The 8,928-nt window shown below is 39.1% G+C and overlaps 1 pseudogene; it reads right to left on the bottom strand.

Annotated features, from left to right (window-relative positions):
• Window positions 1-4,343: 4,343 nt before the first annotated feature.
• On the bottom strand, window positions 4,344-5,289 carry LOC102268480 (latexin pseudogene; annotated as a pseudogene).
• Between the last annotated feature and the right edge of the window lie 3,639 nt (window positions 5,290-8,928).

Genomic DNA, 8,928 nt, shown 5'->3' with positions numbered 1-8,928 from the left:
ATTATAGCTGATGTTTCTTTTTTAACACATTAACTTTCCTCCACTGAGCAAACTGCTCAATTGTTGGGAAGACTCATGTCGTCATTCGTCTCTTCTTGATGTGTCTCGCTGCCATTGAGCTAAACAATTCTTTAGCTCCCAGGGTGCTTATTTAATAAATGATGCTGTGAATTCCCAAAGAAAGACTTTCAATTTTCCTCTTGTGTGATGGCTGTGATCAAGTTCCAACACCCTGTGGTCTGGTTCAATGAGAATGTACACTTGGAACTCATTCACTAACTTGCTTGTTGTATTTAATCTGGTAAGTTCTATAAACTGTAGAAGTACCTAATGCTTTTCTTCTTCTCTTGACAATTTTCTCCTTTACTTTCCCTCAAACTTGGGGGAAAAAAGTTAATTGCTATATATTTTTGAGCTAATTTTCTCTGACTTCTACAAGATACTATGAAGAAGGTTATCTGTATTTTTATGTGTCTCTTAAAATGCACAAACACACACACACTACATCCTGGCTAGAAGTTGAGTGGAAATAATAGCTGATGCACTGAAGTTGTAGAATCATGGAGTTATCAGAGATTTTGAGATCAAGTTTAACTTATTCATTTCCCAGGTGGAGAAACTGAGGCCAGAGTTCATATGTGGAGCCAAGATTACAGGACAAAGGCTGTCCTAAAATGTGACCTGACAACCAAATCCAGCCACACATTCGTTGTATTGTCTATGGCTGCATTTGCACTACAATGAGATCAGTAGTTTCCTTTTCCTTGTTTTGTTTCTAATTTTACTTAATAATCAATTATTTTTTAATGAGGTATAATTGACATATGACATTATATTTGCTTCAGATGTACAACATAATGATTCAATATTTGTGTATATTCCAGAGTTCAGCACTTTTAACAAAGACTGTATGACTCTCAAAACAAGATATTTACTGCCTGGCTGGCCCTCACATAAAAGATCACCCATCTCTCTCTAGACTTTTGGAGTCTTCTGCTTCCAGCTGGTAGGAGAGCAGACATGAAGTGGGGGCTGGGGAGGTGTGGGGGTGGCCAGGCCTGGAGGGTATACATCGTTTCTGCCCACATTCCATTGGTGAGCATTCATCATATGGTCCCACTTAGATGCAAGAAGTGTTGGGAAATGTAGTGCTGAGCAGCTGATCCTCAGTGCAAATGTTACTCTACGAAAGTGGGACCATGACTTTTAATGGGTAGCTTGTTGTCTGTGCCACACTTGGGCAGAAACTGTTGGTTTCCTACAGAGTAGTAGACAGTTTGTGGGTATTTGCTGAATACATGGCCCCCATCCCTGCGAACTATAGCCTTCCGAAGAGTGGGCCTCTTTAGCCTTGTCTTTACTATCTGACTCCATTGCTTGTTATACATAATTACTGAAGTAGAGGATGACATTTGGTCCAAAATATAATTCCAAAAATTTTCACCAGATACTAAGAGATGATCATCAGTCTCTGGGTTTTTTGTTTGTTTGTTTGTTTTAATATTCTTCACTTACTAAACATTTTAACTGGAATGATAAATACAGACTCTCAGTAGAGGCCATGTTTTGCTTTAGATCTATTCCAAATCCAAACGTTACATATTCTTGAACCTTTAAAAATAATATACATAGCTTATTTGGCTAAGATAGTTGTAGTTGTTTAGTCACTAAGTTGTGTCTGACTCTTTTGCAACCCCATGGACTGTATCCCGCCAGGCCCCTCTGTCCATGGGATGTCCCAGGCAAGAATACTGGAGTGGGTTGCCCTTTCTTTCTCCAGGGAATCTTCCTGACCCAGGGATCAAACCCACGTCTTCTGCATTGGCTGGGAGATTCTTTACAAGGGAAGCCACCAGGGAAGCCCAAGATATGAGTAAAGCATCATAATTATAATTAGTAATATAAAATTTACAAGGAAAGGCAAAAGATCACTGTCTTTCAGTATTCTTCAACACAATAAAGTGTTTCAATTGGACACAGAAGCTGTGGGACAGCCACCTGTAGTCCCCACAGAAAAGCAGAGAAAGCAACACTGCAGAATGAGCAACGGATGAAACAGAGACACACAAAGCAGAGACAAGAGGCCATGGGCCTCCGTAAAGAACATAGCTTGTTTAGTTCCCGATTCTTTTTGGATTCCTGGTTCTTCTTTTGCATGAGGCCCATCTGTCCTTCCTAACTTTGAGACTTTTCAGATACCCATGGTAGTGGACATATATGGTTTTATCTACTCTGAATCCTTTCCTTTATATAGGGGAACAACTCTTCCTCCACGCCATACTGTGACCCAACATGTGATCACATGACCTTGCTTTTTTATCCTCAGTGATGAATACACATACATACATATATACACATATATAGCTGACTGTTGAGCAACACAGGTTTGAAATGTGGGAGTCTACCTATATGTGGAGTTTTTTCAGTCAATATACAATCAGTCTCCTGTATCCATGGATTTCATGTCCATGGATTCAATCAACTTCTGATCGTATACTAAAGGGATTGAACATCCATAGAGGGTGGGAAGCTGTCCTTGAACCAATGCCCCATGGAAACAGAGGGACAACTGTTTGTGTGTTTGTGTATACATACATCAGTCAGTTCAGTCGCTCAGTCATGTCTGACTCTTTGCAACCCCATGAATTGCAGAACGCCAGGCCTCCCTGTCCATCACCAACTCCCAGAGTTCACTCAGACTCAAGTCCATTGAGTCAGTGATGCCATCCAGCCATCTCATCCTCTGTCGTCCCCTTCTCCTCCTGCCCCCAATCCCTCCCAGCATCAGAGTCTTTTCCAATGAGTCAACTCTTCGTATGAGGTGGCCAAAGTATTGGAATTTCAGCTTCAGTATCAGTCCTTCCAATGAACACCCAGGACTGATTTCTTTTAGGATGGACTGGTTGGATCTCCTTGCAATCCAAGGGACTCTCAAGAGTCTTCTCCAACACCACAGTTCAGAAGCATCAATTCTTCGGTGCTCAGCTTTCTTCACAGTCCAACTCTCACATCCATACACGACCACTGGAAAAACCATAACCTTGACTAGACGGACCTTTGTTGGCAAAGTAATGTCTCTGCTTTTGAATATGCTATCTAGGTTGGTCATAACTTTCCTTCCAGGGAGTAAGCATCTTTTAATTTCATGGCTGCAGTCACCATCTGCAGTGATTTTGGAGCCCCCAGAAATAAAGTCTGACATTGTTTCCACATACACAGTGGAATAATTATTATTCACCCTTAAAAAGAAGGAGATTCTGTCATATGCTACAGATGAGGAACCTGGAGGACATCCTGCTAAATGAAATAAGCTAGTCACGAAAAGACAAATGATGTATGATTATAGTATATGAGGCACCTAGAGTAGTCAAAATCACAGAGACAGAAAGTAGAACAGTGGTTCCAGGGGCTGGGGTCTTGTTAAGATCAGGCAAATCCACGGAGACAAAGAGTATGTTAGTGCTTGCCATAGCAGGAGGGAGTGAAGAATGAAGAGTGACTGCTGATAGGGACAGGTCTTCCTTTTGGAGTAATTAAAATGTTATGGGATCAGATAATGGTGATGGTTATACATCTTTATGCACATAATAAAAAACTGCTGGGTTTTAAATTACTTGTATTATTTTAAAGAATTGTGTACTTTAAAAGCATGAGTTTTATGGTATGTAAATTCCATCTCAGTGAAGATGTTATTCTTTTGAAAACACTGCAATGGATTTCAGAGCGTATCAGTTGCTGCTTGTCCTTGCCCCCCGTCAGTTACACTCCCTGCAGTTACAGTCCTACGAGGTGCATTTTCATGGCCCCCACACACAAAGCTCTATCACAGGTGTGTTTTTGGTGTTGATCATGATAATAGTTACCTAAAATGCATTTATTGCAGGCCCAGAGTAATGGACTCAATTGTTTCCCCCAATGCTCTCTTTTTCCAGGATTTAGCAAATGCATGGTCCGTCCTCACTGAAGGGATATGAGTCTTGATGCTCCTGTTTCACTACTGCAACCATCTTGAGTCTCAAAGAACAAACGATGTATCAGCAGAGAGTATGAAACGATTTCAGATCTGCCTTGTGACTGTAACATACATAAAAAGAAGCTTGAAACCTCTTGGCGTTTTCGACGCTGACCAGAACCATACTCATGCAAACTGTCACTGGGCTATTACTGCCACCATCCTCACTTTGGGCAAATCAAATGCAAAAAAGAATGGGACAGGTCCTGCCGAAATAAAATGGGAATGCTTGTGACTCAAGGTACATGGTAATTTTTTTTAAGTTTCAGATTTATCAGTTTAAGTGGAAGATAAACCAAAATCTAATTTTTTTTTTTTTGAGCCTGGAATTAAAAGGTTTTATTAGGGGTATACACGGCACCGCTACTGTTGATAAGACACTTGTACACTGTGATGCTCTTTATTATGGAAGCTATATAGTTCTGTACTGTACTCAGGCCATTTATAGATAATGACACTTTGGGGATTTGTCTAACCCCTTAAGCTAGATATCAATGAAGACTGGTATACAGGTCATCATTAACAAGCATGTTTACACTTAATCCAATGTTATGGTCTTCATTTATTCCAATTGTGCTTCCTTTGGCAGACGGCTATTATGTTTTACTTTAGTATCATATTGTGGATGCCAGAGAACTTGCATTTGCCAAGGAATAATCTCCTGAGATGCAATGTCATGAAGGAGAATAGTGTAGTCTAACTCGATGAAGTCATCATTTCTTTGCACTTGCTTGACAGTTTGAATTTTTGCCATTTTATACCATGTATTTTCAGTAGAATTTTGCCATATTATATAACCACTGGCAACCCAGGCTAAATGTCGAACTGGCTTCATTTCTGGAGGTACATTTCCAAAACTGTCTGGAATATTTTGTGCGTCTAGTGATTCCTATATGGATTTGAGTCTTTGATAAAATGTGTTATCTTCTTCATCTGGGTTTTTTCCAATTTCTCCTTCAAATGTTAAGTTGACTTCTGGTGCAGTATCTTGTCCCGTTGGACGGTACAGTACTTCAGCTGTGCAGTTCACTGTAACTTCTTTTTGGATAATTTCTTCCACAGAAAATTTAAGGCGGTACTTATGTCCTCTTCCTGGAATATCCTTCAGGCTGGCTTGTTCGACTGTCTGCACCAGAAACACCTTGTGGGGAGTCCCCTGCTGGTAGTTGATGCAGCTCTCTACCACCGAGGCCGCCCTGGCGGCCGGGTAGTGGGTCGGAGGGATTTCCATTCTTGCTGAGTGTTGGCTGGGCTTGCGAGCGTCTGCATCCCCGTCCCCGTCCTGCCTCCCAAAATCTAATTTTAAAAAATGTCCCAGAGAGATGGAAGGGATGAAAGGAGGGAATCGTAATAGAAGCCAGACATTTCCAAAGTTACTTAGATATTTGACTTTGGAATCATGTAAATGTTTTACATGATTAAAATAACATGAAAATAAATGAAATTAATAAACCCAATTGTGGATTGAGTGGGTGGCTTAACTACACAGAGAACTATTTTAAAGTATTTTAAAAATAATAATTTGACTGAAATGTACCCTAATACAAAAGAACTGTAAAAATAAACAAACTTGAATTTTTCCAGCAGTTATATTGCTAATGATAATATTGATACAGATATTCTAAGCTATTATATATGTAATAAGATAAAACAAGTAAGTCATTGTGTTCTTTAGAAGCCAAGATTTTCAACATAAAAGAATTATAAAATATGAGAAGTAAAAAATATGCAATCCTAAATTTGAATTAGAAGTATAAATGCAAGACGCATTTTCTATTAAAAATTATTTCCTAGTTCCATCTACTGGAAAGGCCTAGGAATAATGATGAACCCAGTCTCACTGGTCTATTCTAGCACCCAGACTGCAGTCTCTAAATACAACTTCCAACCAAAAGCAACTAAGGTCTCTTGGGGAAACAGCTAATTAATTGGGGCAGGAAATGATTGTGACAAGCTTGGGATACCTTGTTAGGAAATCAGGACACTATGAAAAATTACTGGTGTCATGACAAAAGGATTCAAAAGCCAATATGAAGAGACTCTGTAGGTTACAATAGAGACAATTCAAGCATCAAGATGAATATCTGCAATGAAACGAAGCACACTAAAACCAATAAGTTTCATCTTTGGAGAATGCTGGGAACCTAATCATTTTTCTGGAAAAAAAAAAATCAAGCTTTTATTCTGACTTCCCTGTATTAATTACACCTCAGACAATCAAATTGTTGATGAGAGAAACCTTTACTTGATAGATTTAGGCTAGTAAATGAAGAAGGAATGATAGAATATGATCATTTTACCACCCTCTAATGAATTTGTGGATGTAGGTTACCTTCTCAGTGGGCTGCTGACATTACAGAAACAACCAGACATTTTTCGCCCCCTAGTGGAAGCTCACCATTATGAAGTATTCTTGATAAACAGCTAAGTCGCTTCAGTCGTGTCCGACTCTGTGCGACCCCGTAGACGGCAGCCCACCAGGCTCCTGAGTCCATGGGATTCTCCAGGCAAGAGTACTGGAGTGGGTTGCCATTGCCTTCTCCTCTTGATAAACAAGCAAACCCAAATCCAATACAATGGCAATTAACAATGTATCTATATTTCAATTTCAATTAACCTAACTTAAATTTCAATTAACCTCTATGTGCTGTCCAATATGGTAGACACTAGCCATTTGTGTCTATGTAAATTTAAATTAATTAAAACAAAATAAAATTATTCAGTCCTTCAGTCACATTACTGCAGATACAGATGCAGATACAGAATGCAGATATAGAACATTTCTATCATCATAGAAAATTTTGTTGGACAGGGCTGAAAATGTAACTACTAGTTTACAAGAAGTACAGGAAATAGAAGAACACGATTCACACAATGTGAGGATTCAACCACCAAATCCAGAAAGTTGGAAACTCTATTGAGACAGATGATCTAGGTGTTTCAATTAATAAATTACAAAGGGGAACGGGGGGTGGGGAGGGAGAGACTATAGTTTAAAAGAGACAAAAAAAACATCAACCAAATGTAAAGTATGGATCTCATTTGAACACTGACTGTATATTTGATGATACTATGAAAGTAGTATTATCTTTTAGTGTTAGTGACATTATGGTTATATCTAACACATAATTATGTTTGAGAGATATATCTGGTAATGTTCATGGAAGTAATGATTTAATGTCTAGATTTAGCCCTAAAATCCAGTAGAGACAGAAAGTAGACCAGGGCATAAATGGTATAAGATTTGCCATACATCGAAAATTCTTGAAGTTAGAGATTCTGCTAGACTATCCTGGTTTTTTATATAGGTCTGAAGTCTGCCAGAAGAAAAGTTTAAAAAATGAGTGGTTTATCTTTTAGATTCATAAAGTAGGTCTGAAACCATTTGGTACTTTCTGCTGATGTATCTTTTTTTATTCTCCATGTCAGAATGCTTGCAGCATAGAAAGGGTGGTGTCACATTGGGACCCTTGATTCTCTGATGAGCTCTCTTACCTTTGACAAGTTACATAAATGTGCTTTCCCATTACATTAGCTGTAAGACCACTTGGTGGGTGTCCAGTAGCCATTTGACATTCAATGTACACTAAGAAGTGATCACAGCATCCAAAGAATCATGGAAGATGTTGGAAGTTCAAAGATTAATAAAATATAGTTCTTGAATTCATGGAGTTTACACTCTGATGAAGAGGTAGTCATATAATTAATAAAAAATAAACTACTAAGTAGTCACAAAGTTTAGAGAAGCCAGAAGAAGGGATTGGTCCATGACATCTTAAGGTGGTACTGAAAAAATACTTCATAAAGAAGGTGGACTTTGCACAACACTTTGAGAGAATGAAAACATGTTTTCCAGGTTAATAGCATGGCACCCCACTTTAGTACTGTTGCCCGGAAAATCCCATGGATGGCGGAGCCTGGTAGGCTGCAGTCCATGGGGTCGCTAAGAGTCAGACACGACTGAGTGACTTCACTTTCATTTTCCACTTTCATGCATTGGAGAAGAAAATGGCAACCCACTCCAGTGTTCTTGCCTGGAGAATCCCATGGATGGAGAAGCCTGGTAGGCTGCAGTCCATAGGGTCGCACAGAGTCGGACACGACTGAAGTGACTTAGCAGCAGCAGCATGAGCAAAGACAGGCAGGCATGAAAGAGGCTGGCATGTCTGAGAGACTACAAACAGTGAATCTCAGTTCTCTGGAGGTGTTCATTAGTAAAATTCAAGTGATTACTGTCTTATTAACAGGAAATCTCAATTCAATTCAATAAATCCAATTCAATAAACTTTCAGTTTGATTTAATTAATACCTAGCAAAGTAAATGAATAACTGAAAATATTCTATCACTGAAGCAGTTTCTATGTACTTAACACTCCCCTAGAGTCTGTGGAGGGTCCAAAAGAAAAATAGGAAAAAATCCTAAAGGATTTTTTGTCTTGGTAGAGAAGCAGGATTTACATGTGTGGAATAATTGCAGAGAATGATTAGCAAATTCCCGAGGAAGAAAAAAAAAACAGAATTTCAAAGAGACTTAAAAACCAAGGTTTTGTTCTGAGCTAATTTTGTTGATAATGACAGTCAACATTGAAGGCTCCAAGACATGTATGAAGCACTCACACATACTTGCTCATATAAGTTCAAGTTCACAAACAGGAAAAATCTAGGTTCCAGTGACTTGTATAATGAATATTTTTCTTCCATGTTTTACCTGTAGATACTGGGAATATCATTCATCAAGTTTGCCTTGCTCAACTTTAGCTGGTCATCACATATACACGAGTACCTGCATGGGGGTTGGGGAGTGTGGGGAGGTTGGGTGTATGTGTCGTGTGATGAGACTGATACAGGGCAGACTTCGGGCTGCCTGACTATGGTGAGACTTGGTGTGAACAGATGAGCTGGGCCAATGCAATTCA

This window comes from Bos mutus, chromosome 2 (genome assembly GCF_027580195.1).
Source record: "Bos mutus isolate GX-2022 chromosome 2, NWIPB_WYAK_1.1, whole genome shotgun sequence".
Classification (NCBI taxonomy): Eukaryota; Metazoa; Chordata; class Mammalia; order Artiodactyla; family Bovidae; genus Bos; species Bos mutus.
The sequence above is the reverse complement of the archived record's forward strand: the minus strand, read 5'-3'. Positions and strand labels throughout refer to the sequence as shown.